Genomic DNA, 15,712 nt, shown 5'->3' with positions numbered 1-15,712 from the left:
TCGTCCTGCAGAGGCAGCCCTCTCCGCCCATCCCAACCTTGCAGAAAAAGCTGGCAAATCTTGCGCCATCTAGGCCCTCCTCTGTTTTTAGCCAGCGCTCGTCTAGAACTCTGAGTAACTCACTGCAAATTTTTTCACATTTTGCCCTGTATGACAACTCTATAAATAAAAAAAAAATTGCATTCACAGAATTGCTCAGTGTCAGCACCAAACCACCCACCACCCAATGAAATTCCCAGCCAGCAGGGTAAGATTTGTGCAAATTATAAACCTTTATTTTCCCGATCCCTGCCCCGCCTTCAGTCCCCTGTTGTGCTTCAGATGATCAACAGGAAGTGTTCAGAGTGCTGTCAGCCTTACGTTGGTGTCTGAGGAAAGAGCGGAGACAACTGGAGGTTCAGATGGGTTGCACAGATTCACACGAGACCCACTACAATCTGGTAAACAGGTATTGCAGTCAGGCACCACTGAACAGCAGGGTAATGTGTGCAGGCATAAGATGCCAGAACAACAGGGATTTCTATCTTTTGTGCCAGGCTTAGAATCAGTCATTTAGAGATGCTGCTGTGTTGAATTTAACCCAGTTAACCCCCAGATGTGGTGAGGCAAAGACACTGAAAGAAATCTCCGTCCCGGATCATCCGTGGATCGGGTTTCCTCCTGAGGCGTGAGCACCGATAAGCAGAGTTTTGTATCAGATTCAAAATTATTCAAAGTAACAATCAGGTATGCCGTTCAGCTGGGTTAGTTACGACGTCGGGAGCAGCTGGGAGAACAAAACGACACAGAGACTGCACGGGTTGCTTTCCCAAAATCAACTCAAAGTTTATTCTTTTGTGCAGGGTTTTTATAGGCAGAAGGGTTCGTGTGTTTTCAAGTTACAACCATATAAGGAAGTTCCCCCTAGCTCTGAAAGGGGCCTTCTATAATCTCAATATATCTTTGACAGGTCCATTAAACACTAGACAGTTAGAATCCTTTAGGGATATAAGTTTACACATGGTAGAATACTGCATGTAGTCATTTACACTAGGAAATGTTTAACCATATATGCCTAAAGGCACATAATCAATTGTATGTGAGCTTTAGCAGGCTGTAAGCCTGAGGTGCACTGAGGAATGCACTTTGTCCTATTATACCACGGCAGGATCAACGCAGCCATGCCTGTTCCAGTTTAAGTGCCTTCTTTACATATAGATGAACTGTTGGGTTTTCCAAACCAGCAGGCCAAAGGAAGTGCCCGTGGGGTCACAGAAAGAGGAAATGAAGTTTAAACAAAAGGCATTGCAGAAACAGGGTCCTTTGTATAATATCATCAAAAACAATATCCTGTAAATGCTAACCGTAGTGCTAAAATTCACAACAGTTACGATACTAACTCTGGGCTGTTAACGCGTGATCTTAATTTGATATTCGTAGAGAAGAATGTATTCAGTACAATGTTTTACAAGACATTTATTCATCTGTGCTTGTATTCAAGTTTACAGCAAATCATCTGAGAAATGCCTTTGAACTGGTGCCTGTTTCTGGGCTTTTCTTTTGACACAAACTGCTCACAAAGAAGGACGAATGCTTTAGGGAACAAAAGCTTTGGAATGTATTCTGCAAGTACAGGTCAAACGTAATAGCCTCATTGTTTTATAGCAATGCTGAATTAACTTATGTCACTGCAGGACAGTGCAGCCAGTGGGGCTAATTGTTATAGTCACTGTGCACGACAAGAAAGCATTTGACATGGTGAACTGCTGCCACGGTTTTAGAGAGACGTCTGTTTGTAATTAGAAGTAGTTGTTCTGTTTAATTTGGGGTTTTTCTCCTTTGCTTCTGCGTAGAAGACGACCAATCTGCACATCGAGAAGCTGTCCTGTCTTCAGCTAGGAGTCCTTCTCCAGCTGCTGCACATGCTAACAGGCAAAACATCAGGGAGTAATACAAGCTTTTAATGCTTATGTGAACCACAGGCGTGCTTATAATGTGTCAACCTGCAGTGAGACTGTAAAAGCAAAATCTTTCTTGATTTAATTTTCATTGCACAAATAATAACAGATTCAGGAATGTATTCAAGGAAGAGACTGGCAAAGAAAGAGTGGGATAGTCAGGGAGCTGAAGGAAGGAGTACTAAAAGGCTAGGTGCACAGCAAAGAGAGCGGTGTCACTGGCACAGGAAAAGGCTTGTAGTGAGTTGTATGTGAGGCTGGACACTAAGGAGAAAATGATTTTTAATGAATGGCAAGGCACATAAATTGTCCTGGAAGAGAGTAATCAAGTATAGAGATGGAAATGTGCTAATGTGAAGAATGTGTGTTGAGAAGAGAGAAGGAGTACTTTGGATGAAAATTGAATTAGAGAAGGAAGTGAGGCAACTCTGAAGAGGATGGAGACGGGAGGCATAGAGAGGGTAGGAGTGAAGGCTATGATAAGGTGCGAAGAGAGTAACTGTGGTGCTGGATTTGTGGATGTAGTGAAGGTGGACATGCAGGGGGTTGGTGTGACTGAGGAGGATGCTAGAAATAGAGAGATGGAGGCGGATGATCCACTGTAGCGACCTCTAAAGGGAGCAGCCGAAAGAAGAAGAAGCACAAATAATTCTAATCATGCTTTTCTTTTATTCTCAGTACTAAGCTATGTAAAGGAAGTCAAGGTTGTTTCCTCCTACAATCACTTTGTAGATGGTTTAGACTTGTTTAGATTGGTGTTCTGTCTCCCTTTATCCAAACTAAAACTTTGATGGGGGTTTTTTTTATCTTCACTGAACACTTTTTTGCTTTGTGTTTATTATTGTGCTACTGCAAGTATTTCATATATTAGTCAGTTGATTGTTACTGTAGGGCAGCTCTAGGACAATCCCTGATGTGATGTAGCTTGCTTTTATCCAGCAGATACGACATCTCATGAGGAGGTTCGAACCCTGTACCCTGACCTTCCCACTGACGCACAAAGTCTGGACATCCAGCAGCAGGCCCTTCTACGTGAACAACAGCACAACAGTTTCTATTTCTTTTAATATTAGAAGTCAGTTATTCATTAATGAATACAAATGGTGACTGAAGTTATTTAGACAGGACATTAAACAATAAACTTCCAATAAATTATGAACAATGTGTGACTGAATGTGTTCAGTGAAAGACTTTGAAAATATCGCAGCATAAAACCAGTGTAAAAGTATTCAGACTACTTTTGGGGGTATTTATTTGATGATGCAACCAGAAAATGTGCAGGTTGTGAGTTTAACATTTTCAACACTGGAGAAGAAGTACATGTACACAGACTAGCTAATGACAAACATTTTTTTTAAATTAACCTTTATTTAAACAGGTTGTTCATTTTTCTGAGCTTATCTGGTGTCTAGTTTTGGTGGCAGTAGCATAAGCAGAGAAGACCCAGACCTTACTCTCCCGAGCCAGCTCCTCCATTATTTGGGGGACACTGAGGCATTCTCTGCTGAGTGCTGTGATCTCCCCAACATGTCCTGGGTGTGTCCTGTCTGTCCTGGTGGGACATGCCTGGAACATCTCACCCAGGAGGCGCTCAAGAGGCACCCTTGTCAGATGCCTGAACCTCCTCAACTGGCTCGTTTAGATGTAGAGGAGTAGCAGTTAACTCATGCAAACCACATTTCTCCAGGCCAGTCCTAATCAGCTTACTCAGTATCACTAGATCCAATGCTGCTCCTCCAGCAGAGCACACAAAAGTAGGAGAGACCGGAGATGCCATGGCTTAGTTAGGAGACTGTTTGCTTCAAGGCCACTAGAAGGTGCTGCCATAAAACTACAATAAATGAATTGACCTTTTGACCTGCTCACACTCTTTTATGCAAAACCCTGCTGATGTTACGCACACACACACACATAAAGAGATTCTAGGTCTGACCAACCGTCTCCGCCGTGGGCAAAAAGATGACAGTCAATAAAATTCTAAAATTTTATTTATAAACACAATGAATAATAGTTAAAAGTCCAGTGTCCCATTTAGGTACAAAGTAAAAACACACAGTCCAAGGCCAGAGCCAGCTATGCCACAAAGCCAGTTGCACTCCACACGTTGTTCACTTCAACAGGGGTAGCAATTGTCCTCTGAGACCCACCACCCTGTAAGTAGAAAGCCAGTGATCACTCCATCCTCTGCAACTCAGCTACTTTCAGGCTACAGCATATAATAGGCCCTAGCCTGCACAGAGCGACAAAATAAGACAATTCACTATATAATTCACAGCCCATCCATCCCAAACATATCAGATCATTAGCGGTTTTGTCACATTACATACCTGCACTGAGAGACAAAATAAGACTAATGACGCTAAATTTAATTACGGGTCATGGACAGCCTTCATAAATGCTCATATTACTCACCCACACTGAATTCCAGCACAGGTTCATCTGGGTCCTGACTATTTCCTGCAAAATAACACAAACGTCATCAGAACATTAAGTCAGAGAAACAACATTTGGAGCTTTTGTACATGATAAATTATACTGCAGTAGTAAAACAAAGTCAAGCAGCAGTACATTTATTAAAATCACCTTCAGCTGTAATATTTAAACTGATTTAGTGTCAATTTAGATTATGTTTAGATTAAAATGAAACTAGTACCCTTGTAATGTCTTTTTAAATTAGAGGTAAATATTTGTATATTTTTTTACATAATATAATTATATTTACTGGATTTTCTCTCTATTGTAGTTTAGTATTATAGTTATTACTTGTTTTTTATTGACTTGTCTTGTTTTTACAATGATTTGCTTTGACTGCAGCCTTTAAAGAAAAGACTATCTGTTCAGTAACTATCCATCAGACTGGGTCCATGTTACCAGCCAAATGGGTAATAATTAAAGTAAGTTTTGAATTACGTATATTTGGGTGTTTAGGTGACACTTTTGCAAAAAAATATATATATAATTAGGTTTAAAAGAACTAAACATGTATGTATTTAAAAACAATAAGTGTGTTAGAATTACTACAGCAACAGGTTGTAGCTCACTGTACTGTTTTTGAGCACAACTTTGGCGCTTTTGCCTCATTTTTAAATCAGTGATCCCAGTAGCACAGTCTAAGCAGAGACCTCAGTGCTTGGCAAACAATCAATAGAATCAATATAATTATTAAAAAGAAACAAAATAAATGCCAACCATATAAAAAACATAAACTTAAAGAAAAAACTAAACTTGATTTTATGTCTTTAGGCTATTGTTAACAGCAAGCATGAGGTTAGTGCATATGTATTATTATTGGAAAGATTACTGCAAAGAAAAAAAAAGTTGAACCAGGAGGGGGCGATATTGCTCTTCTTACAATGAGTTACATGCAGGCTATTACTTACCGTGTCACTCACATTTATTTCACAAATTAGCTGAACCCACTTAATTCGATTTAATTGTATTTATGCAGAGCTGAATCACAACAACATTCTCCTCGAGGTGGTATAGATTGTAAGGTAGAAAGTCTACAATTAAAAAGAAAAAACCTCAATACAGTGGGAAGGAACAACTCACTTTTAACAGGAAGCACCCTCTGGCAGAACCACGGTCAGGGAGCAAACTATCAAACTACGAGGTCTTTAAAATAAGATGATTATTCAAGACCTCATGTGTGATGGGAAGGATTCTGAATTTGATGCTGGACCCACAAATCATAAAAGAGAAACACTAACTCACACACACCAGAAAGTGCCAAGAATTATAATTATATGTAATTTAGTTTTGCGTTCCTTTATAATGCTTTCAACTATACAAATAAGACACTTGGGGGCGCCTGAGCCTTGTAGACACAACAAATATTGAACAAACCTCATGCGCCCTGTTGTTGACAAAACGATAAAAATGAATGTGTCTTATTTAGGTCATTTCTGTAGTTACAGAAAATCATTTGAATTCATTTTTCCTTAAATTATTTTAACCCTTATTTGATGCTATTGAAATTGGTCTGTTGCCTCAGGGCAACAACGGCAATAAGGGTTCCACAGTGTCACAGTTTTCTGCATATAGTCGATTAATAAATGTTGAGAAAACAACTAATCGATTCAATTTTTTTATTTGAACAAGTATCAAATTGATTTTCACAGAAGCGTTCAATGGAACAAATACATAAATGGTAAGCTGACTGCTTTTTATATAGGGTTTTTGTATTTTGCTCGTGCATTAAAAAGCGCTTTATACAACATGCCTCATTCACCTATTCACCCAAACATTATTACAAGCACCTTTTCTACAATTAAGCTAAACATGCATAAAATGTTAGCAGTGGAGATTTGGCACCTGAAAGGACCCCCTTTGATCCACTCCTAGTTTGAGTCTATTTACATTTAAATACTGATACTTCAATTTTGCCTTGGTTTGAGCTCCATAAAGCAGGCAAACCAGAATTAATCACAGAAGGCAAAAACACTGAAACTACGTTTTAAGCTGCGAGCCAAACAAACCAAAGGTAACCGTGTTTTGAAAAGAGCTATGAAGAGAAACAGACAGACTACTGTAATTTCTCAATAAAATGTCGCTTATTATCGCTCACTCTCAAGAACAAAAACGTGAGTAATTTTCCAGTAGCTCACCATATTTGGGATCTTCTAACATCCACACTTCATGTTTAAACGGTGGTGCGGAGGCGGTGTACCGTCGCAGGCCGGATGTAGCATTCAGCGCGGTGTGCCTTTTTTTCAGTTGCTAAGCAACAGATTTGTCCCGCCCCTTTCGTTATGACGAGCCGGGCCAGTCCTTTGACTGGTGACGTTACAATGAAACCGACCTTATATATAGACCTGGCTGTTCAGTTGAAACGCATTCACACAGCGGGACAGCAGCGCTTTAAACGTTCAAACACGGAGTTTAACACAAAACAACATTTTAGACATAAAAAACAAAAAAGTGAAATGGCAAGCTCAAACTGTAACACAATGACAAATGATGAAACAGTTCAGACCAATCGGGATAATTCTACAGTACATGCTTTGGTATCCCTCTTGGATAACTTGTTAAGTAGTTTTTCGAAAAAGCAGTTGGACGCGCTTACCTCAGGCTATCCGGATTGCTTCACCGCTAAGCGGCTTGCAGGTTTTTTAAAGGACGTAATGGACCTGTGTGCACAGTCACTAGCAGTATCACCACTGAGGTCTTCCCAGAACTCCCCTGTACATGAAAACTGTTCTGTCCACACCACCACTGGCAAAACGGTTTTGTCACCTGTGAAATTTTTGGACGATTCTGCTGAGCAGGAGTTTGATACAGCACAGAATATAGATGCTAACAGCCAAGAAACAGCTAACACAGAAGAACGCTGTCAAAATGCTGACCAACACAGTGCTGCAAAAGCAGAAAACAATCCAATTCCAGATCCCCAGCAGCAGAAATCCTGTGTTGAACATGAAGCCAGCATCCCACCGTTAACAAACATAAGTCAAACGGAGTCATATAAAAAGATACAGAATCACAGATCTTCTGTAGACTGTGAGCCACCTGAAAACACCTTAGACTTTGAAAGATGGTTAGAGACATTAATTCAGGCTGTGCTTTCAAAGCTTGGTAAACTTTTAAAGTGCCCTCATTCTCACCAAAAACGTTTGTTGGATCTACTCTTGGACAAATTCAAGGGGATGGATTTGCATTTAGACCGAAAAGTGCAGAATTATTTTGACTGCATTGCTAATGCCATTTTCACTGATATTTGTGACCAATTATATAATTGGTCACTAATATCATTGGAAATGGGGAGGAGTGGGGAGGAGGATTCAATGAATTTAATGGGAGAACCAATATTTAATATCATAACTACTTCAGTATTCCAAGAACACCTGTTGGCAGTAACAATTATCGATAGACTGGAATCATATGAAAAGAAAGAAAGATGCAGACTTTCAGTGGAAATCTTTGTGGAAGGACTGATTTCCCAGGTTGCAAAAACATCAGACACAGTCTTCAGCATTGAAAATGCTGAAGCTATCTCCAACCGGCTTACCATGAAAATCTGGACTGAAATCAGGGCAGAATACAACAAAATCCCCCCAGAGAAGTTCAAGAAACTCAGCGAGAGGGTTTTCAAATCCCTCTGTAAAAGATGGAAGCATGTAGCGGTTATTGTGACATCCTGGCAATTAAACGTCCAAGATCTTGATGAAGATATTGTTAAAACTTTCAAAAGAAAGATATTCCCAGAACCAAGTTGGATATCTAAGTGCTTTTCATCGGTGCGTGCATTTTTTGGGAGGTTTAAGGGAGGAAACAAAGTTTCCCCTTTATAGTGACATCGTGATATCAACAGCAAGATATTTTCTAAAACTCACTGGACACTTTAAATTAGCTAGTTTTACATTTAGATCAGATCAAGTCATTTTTGAAATCCCCAGGAATGGTCGCGGCAGATGGCCACCCCACCCTGAGCCTGGTTCTGTCGAAGGTTTCTTCCTCTTAAAAGGGAGTTTTTCCTTCCCACTGTCGCCTCGTGCTTGCTCAGAGGGGTTTGTTCTTTTGGGGTTTTCTTTTTAATACTGTAAGTTGTTACCTTACAGTGTGAAGCACCTTGAAAACACCATTGTTTCCTTTGGTGCTATACAGATTGAAGTGACTTGCACTGACAACATAACTAAGCTGGGACTTTAATTTAACATCAATAAAATTATAAAAATATTACATCTTGATTTCTGCTTGTTTTCATTGTCTGTGACTTAATGAATACAAATGTGTAATTTAACAGATTTTTTCTTTATGTTAGTCTGACCGGTGATTCCACGTTGGCCTTAGGTGTTGGCGCGGATACGCTGCAGCCCCTGAGCCATTAATGGCCCAGCACACTACAGTAAAAACAAAACAACAGCCATCTCTCCAACTAGGAAAGGAAAATAATAAACTGCCTCCTTGGAGGCAACCTGACTCAAAACAGTTGCAGTCCAACTCAGACCGACTGCAATCACTCTCAGGCAGATTGATGAAGATCTGCAAATAACTGTTGTCTAATTTATAAACGCAGACAGATTGCCAACACGTCTGTTTACAATAGAGGACTGTACTTACATGGTTGCAAACTGGTTGTTGTCTTGCTTATATGAAAACATTGCTTTGGAGCAATGAAACTCAAACACATTCATTTTTAAAATGCCTCAAAATGAAATTTTGAAATATTTGGCTTTATGCTTTGAAAGTGCCGTTGTGAGTGGGAGTGTGAAATCCTTACTTGATGTGTTCCCTTTGCCTTTACTGTTTTCAGTTTTATTTGTCATATGCAAGTTAGCACAGGGTCAACATTGCAATGAAATGTGTTTGACGAGCAGCAGTCACTCAGCAGCATGGTACAGTAGAAATATAATAAAATATAATAAAATAAAAAATAGAAAAATAGTAAAGAGCAAAATATTAGAGAGACGTGGTAAAAGAGAAAAGATGACTAAATATATATGTATCTATAAATATAAATATATGTACACTAGTGATTAAATAAGAAAATCTTGAAAAGAAATATGACGGGAGGCCAAATGGGATGTTGCACAGGAATGAGCAGCAGAAAATTACAGTATTACTCAGACTTTTAATAGTCATATTGTCAGTTTTGGCCGACGGTCATGGGTCACTTCCACTAAAATAGCACGAGACTGGAGTAAAATGTACTTTATTAATGAGAACACATGGTGATACAGCAAAGAATCCAACCCTTCTGAAAAGCAAATGGCTTCCTGTTATACTCTACCTGATTCAGGTGAGCATCTGGAATAGACCAAGTCTGGGGGTCAGCAAACCAAAGGAAAACAAAACCCTCCCCATAAGAAAACCACTACAATATAACCAAGATATAACACATCATAGACATATGAAGATTTGGAACAAGTCCTATAAATAATTCCATAACATATAAACTTCAGTCTCTTCTATATACATTAAAACAGCGGTCCCCAACCTTTTTTGCGCCACGGACCGGTTTATGCCCGACAATATTTTCACGGACCGGCCTTTAAGGTGTCACAGATAAATACAACAAAATAAAACTAGTACCGGTACCGGAAAAAAAGAAGATTTATTCATAACACACGTGAAAGACCCAGGAAAACAGAGTTAACGATAAAAACGATAACAAAATAACGATAAAAAACGATAAAAACTCTGAAAACCATACATTTCACACCCGAGCCTCATCTCTCGACCAAACGACGGTCCGTGGCCCAGCGGTTGGGGACCGCTGCATTAAAACACCTTAACCACACAGTTAGGTTTCAGCCCTCGCTGACTCAGAACAAAGTAAGACAATCAGAGTTCGATTGGTTTTTACTTGTGCAGGGGAAGCCTGGTCAGATTCTCAGAGTTGCAAGCTCTACACCCAAACTCAGACAACTCCAACTCCAGCCTTTTATTGAATGAAAACAGTTACACAACTGCCCATTGTAAACCCCATATGTTGTGTGGTAAAAGCTAAGGCACTGTGTGTGTGTGTGTGTATGTGTGTCTGTATACGTGACTTCCTGGTTACAAACGTTTTAACCGCATCTCTAGTCATAAAAGGGCATCTCCCCTCAACCTCGTATATGGCTTAACCTCTTTAACAGTCCACCATTTACATGGTGAGCCCATACTGTAAAGGGCAGGAAGTGAACATTCCTTACCAAATAAGGAAACCAGAATCTTACATAGATTGTGCCTGCAGTTGAAAACTATAGCTAGTAACATCCCCAACATCCTACATGTGGGGGAGGAACAGAAAAATATCTGAACATACAGTTCAAGACAAGGTCCAAGCACAATAATGACAACTTTTAACAAAATCACTCCAACACACACTCCCCTAGCCTGGCACATTGGTTTGCTCCAGGAGCTCATAAGCAGGTGATTGAGCTGCTTTTACTCTTTATAAAGTGAGTACTGTTAACACTTCTCTTTTTACATATACAACTAATTTAGGTTACAGACAAATGATTAAATGTGAACAGCTCTAACACGGGTTCTTTTCCTGACACAGGTAGGATGGCCAGTCCCCCTGTCTCTTCACCTTTCACGAGTCACTTAAATAACAACCCAAAAAACCTAATAAAGATCACAATCAACCAGTGTGTGTTTTTCTTCATTATGGTTTTTAAATACAAATCAGTCAGTCAATTAATAAAAATACAAGTAAGGGTAATGGAACCCCTGGTCTCCATTACACACATAAATACCATAAAGACACTAAGTCGTAGAGCTCTGAACTCCTTGCTTTTATGATATTTACACTTCTTCTTGGCCTTCTCCTTCACTCTGAGTCACTCCAGGATAAACGCATCAGCTCAGACATTCAATAATTAAAATATGTGTAGGTGACCGTTTGGCAGAAGACGATGTCGAGGCGGTACTGCAGTGACACGTCCGTGGCTATTGTCGGGGAGGTGTCCTGCATCAGCAGGAAGTCCATAGACTTCTTGGCTTTGTTGCTCATCATGGCTCTGTAGTCCGTGGGCGTGGCCTGCAAAAAGTGTAAATAAACCATCAGAGACCAAACACAATTATGCCTTCCAACCACTAGTTTAGACAACATCTTGCAAAGAGTGTGTATTTCAGAGTGCAGTTGTTTTTAAATTTGACAGAAACAGAAAAAAAGATGGAACAGAAGGACAACAGGGAAAGCAGAAGCACCGACACACTGAAATCTTTTAGGGTCAAGCTCCAGAACTAGCCACAAATCCTGCTGGAAAGAACCTAAAAATACTTAAAAATACTTGCAGAGATCTAATGGAGCCGTTAACTCAAAAGCCTGGTGTCAGGCATGTTCTTTAATAAATAAGAAACGAGCTGATATGTTACAGACCCCAGTCTTTACGTAAAGAAAACGCTGACATTTAGAGCGGTCTCGCAGCAGATTTTAAAACAGTGACACTGATTTGTGGGGTTTTTGTGCACAGATTTGAACCTTTTTGTTTTATCCATGTCCTTGAACACAGCTTGTGACTTGGGCGCTTTCATATGTACCGATTCATTTAGGTTTGTGCACTGAGGCCAGATTTAGGTATTAAAAACGAGTCAGTCATAACACTTCTTACATTAGTTAAAAAGCTGAGCTTACACTAAACCAACATTTAAATTTCCCCTTGTGGGACTAATAAAGGTATATCATATCATATCATTACTACAGTATTGCTGCAACATTGTAAAGACAAAGATGACACACGGACCAGACATAAAACACTGAACACTTTTTAAAGAAGAGTCATTTAAGAATTCAACTGCTTGAACTATGTTATTTTAAAATTGACAGTAGAGCAGAAGTCACTGCATCATTTCATCATCAACACGAACCTGAAAAAAGCTGTCTGATATATAGATAAAATAATAACAAACAAACAAACATACAGATATCACTAAACAAAACACCTTATCTTGGTTTTCTAGGTGTTGCTGATGGTGACATAGGAAACTTCAGGATCCACCTAAACAATGAAGAGAAAAACATGCTGACTCCTCAGTAATATCCATCCACTTATCCTTTTCAGTGTCGCGGGGGGTGCTGGAGCCTATCCCAGCTGTCATAAGGCGAGAGGCGGGGTACACCCTGGACAGGTCGCCAGTCTGTCGCAGGGCCAACACACAGAGACAGACAACCATTCACGCTCACATTCACTCCTGCATTCACACCTATGGGCAATTTAGATTTTTCAATTCACCTATACCTTTAGACGTGCTTGTATGAATGGGTGAATGAGGCATGTTGTTTACAGTGCTTTGACTACTCTGGGAGAGTAGAAAATTGCTATATAAGAATCAGTCCATTTACCAATAAAAAAAACACTGCAAAACACACAAAACAAAATAGAAATAAGAAAAATGGTAACAGACATAGGAAAAAAAACGTAAATAGGAAAAACGAAAACAGAAATAGGAAAAAACAGATTTCCAAAAGCAAAGGGGAGTGTTTCTGGGGAGACAATAACCCGACGGACCAGTTGCAGGAACCCAAAACATGCTAGGTGTGTTTTATCATGACTCATATAATACTGATGATGAATTTTTAGGCTAATAGTTAGGCTAACACATATACCACTCATCTTTTCTTTCCTCACAAAACCGATAAATCCTCCACTTCTTTTAAGTGTCTCCCAGCGCAATTCTTAGCATATTTTGGTTCCTGCAACTGGTCCGTCAGGTTATTGTCTCCCCAGAAACACTTTGTGCTTTTGCAAATCTTTTTTTTTCCTATTTCCGCTGTCGTTTTTCCTCTTTTCGTTGTGTTTTGTGTGCTTTTGCAGCATTTTTCTTATTGCTGGTGTTGTCTTAAGTTGCAGTGGCCTCTCAGGGCCACCGTACAACACATGTTCTCCCCGTGTTTGCGTGGGTTCTCTCCGGGTACTCCGGCTTCCTCCCACCGTCCAAAGACATGCAGCTTGTGGGGATAGGTTAATTGGATAATCTAGATTGCCACTAGGTGTGAGTGTGAATGGTTGTCTGTGTCTCAATGTGTTAGCCCTGCGACAGACTGGCGACCTGTCCAGGGTGTACCCTGCCTCTCGCCCTATGACAGCTGGGATAGGCTCCAGCACCCCCCGCGACCCTGAAAAGGATAAGCGGAAGTGAATGGATGGATGGATGTTTCAAAACTCACAGGATTTTCACTCTTCTGCATTTTGTTTCCTGGAAAGACAAAAACAGTCAACTCTAACATTCATAGAACAACTTACAAATGTTGTATCTGTAAATGTTCTCACCTTTCATTCTTTTCCTTATGATGAGACACACAGCTCTTATCAGCAGTGCGACCAAACCAATAGCTCCATCGATGTACCACGAAACTAAAACTTTGATGGGGTTTTTTTTATCTTCACTAAACACTTTTTTGCTTTGTGTTTATTATTGTGCTACTGCAAGTATTTCATATATTAGTCAGTTGATTGTTACTGTAGGGCAGCTCTAGGACAATCCCTGATGTGATGTAGCTTGCTTTTATCCAGCAGATACGACATCTCATGAGGAGGTTCGAACCCTGTACCCTGACCTTCCCACTGACGCACAAAGTCTGCACATCCAGAAGCAGGCCCTTCTACGTGAACAACAGCACAACAGTTTCTATTTCTTTTAATATTAGAAGTCAGTTATTCATTAATGAATACAAATGGTGACTGAAGTTATTTAGACAGGACATTAAACAATAAACTTCCAATAAATTATGAACAATGTGTGACTGAATGTGTTCAGTGAAAGACTTTGAAAATATCGCAGCATAAAACCAGTGTAAAAGTATTCAGACTACTTTTGGGGGTATTTATTTGATGATGCAACCAGAAAATGTGCAGGTTGTGAGTTTAACATTTTCAACACTGGAGAAGAAGTACATGTACACAGACTAGCTAATGACAAACATTTTTTTAAATTAACCTTTATTTAAACAGGTTGTTCATTTTTCTGAGCTTATCTGGTGTCTAGTTTTGGTGGCAGTAGCATAAGCAGAGAAGACCCAGACCTTACTCTCCCGAGCCAGCTCCTCCATTATTTGGGGGACACTGAGGCATTCTCTGCTGAGTGCTGTGATCTCCCCAACATGTCCTGGGTGTGTCCTGTCTGTCCTGGTGGGACATGCCTGGAACATCTCACCCAGGAGGCGCTCAAGAGGCACCCTTGTCAGATGCCTGAACCTCCTCAACTGGCTCGTTTAGATGTAGAGGAGTAGCAGTTAACTCATGCAAACCACATTTCTCCACGCCAGTCCTAATCAGCTTACTCAGTATCACTAGATCCAATGCTGCTCCTCCAGCAGAGCACACAAAAGTAGGAGAGACCGGAGATGCCATGGCTTAGTTAGGAGACTGTTTGCTTCAAGGCCACTAGAAGGTGCTGCCATAAAACTACAATAAATGAATTGACCTTTTGACCTGCTCACACTCTTTTATGCAAAACCCTGCTGATGTTACGCACACACACACACATAAAGAGATTCTAGGTCTGACCAACCGTCTCCGCCGTGGGCAAAAAGATGACAGTCAATAAAATTCTAAAATTTTATTTATAAACACAATGAATAATAGTTAAAAGTCCAGTGTCCCATTTAGGTACAAAGTAAAAACACACAGTCCAAGGCCAGAGCCAGCTATGCCACAAAGCCAGTTGCACTCCACACGTTGTTCACTTCAACAGGGGTAGCAATTGTCCTCTGAGACCCACCACCCTGTAAGTAGAAAGCCAGTGATCACTCCATCCTCTGCAACTCAGCTACTTTCAGGCTACAGCATATAATAGGCCCTAGCCTGCACAGAGCGACAAAATAAGACAATTCACTATATAATTCACAGCCCATCCATCCCAAACATATCAGATCATTAGCGGTTTTGTCACATTACATACCTGCACTGAGAGACAAAATAAGACTAATGACGCTAAATTTAATTACGGGTCATGGACAGCCTTCATAAATGCTCATATTACTCACCCACACTGAATTCCAGCACAGGTTCATCTGGGTCCTGACTATTTCCTGCAAAATAACACAAACGTCATCAGAACATTAAGTCAGAGAAACAACATTTGGAGCTTTTGTACATGATAAATTATACTGCAGTAGTAAAACAAAGTCAAGCAGCAGTACATTTATTAAAATCACCTTCAGCTGTAATATTTAAACTGATTTAGTGTCAATTTAGATTATGTTTAGATTAAAATGAAACTAGTACCCTTGTAATGTCTTTTTAAATTAGAGGTAAATATTTGTATATTTTTTTACATAATATAATTATATTTACTGGATTTTCTCTCTATTGTAGTTTAGTATTATAGTTATTACTTGTTTT

General features: G+C 39.9%; 1 long non-coding RNA gene across 13 annotated transcripts in view; it reads right to left on the bottom strand.

Moving 5' to 3' along the window:
- The window catches only part of LOC146689189 (uncharacterized), a 44,066-nt gene that overhangs the window by 6,143 nt on the left and 22,211 nt on the right, over positions 1–15,712 (bottom strand). For 7 of the 13 annotated variants that reach the window (XR_014916114.1, XR_014916108.1, XR_014916115.1 and 4 more), the window contains 3 exons: positions 12,312–15,399; positions 6,545–11,406; positions 272–4,394 (listed from right to left, as the gene is read on the bottom strand). This is a non-coding gene — a long non-coding RNA (uncharacterized LOC146689189). Of the gene's footprint in view, positions 1–271; positions 4,395–6,544; positions 11,407–12,311; positions 15,400–15,712 lie in introns of those variants that run through there. The other 6 variants (XR_014916109.1, XR_014916116.1, XR_014916112.1 and 3 more) reach the window with 6 other exon arrangements.

Source organism: Copadichromis virginalis, linkage group LG17, assembly GCF_057382275.1.
Source record: "Copadichromis virginalis isolate Kocher_CV1m ecotype Utaka linkage group LG17, C_Virginalis_male_GT1.1, whole genome shotgun sequence".
Classification (NCBI taxonomy): domain Eukaryota; kingdom Metazoa; phylum Chordata; class Actinopteri; order Cichliformes; family Cichlidae; genus Copadichromis; species Copadichromis virginalis.
The sequence above is the reverse complement of the archived record's forward strand: the minus strand, read 5'-3'. Positions and strand labels throughout refer to the sequence as shown.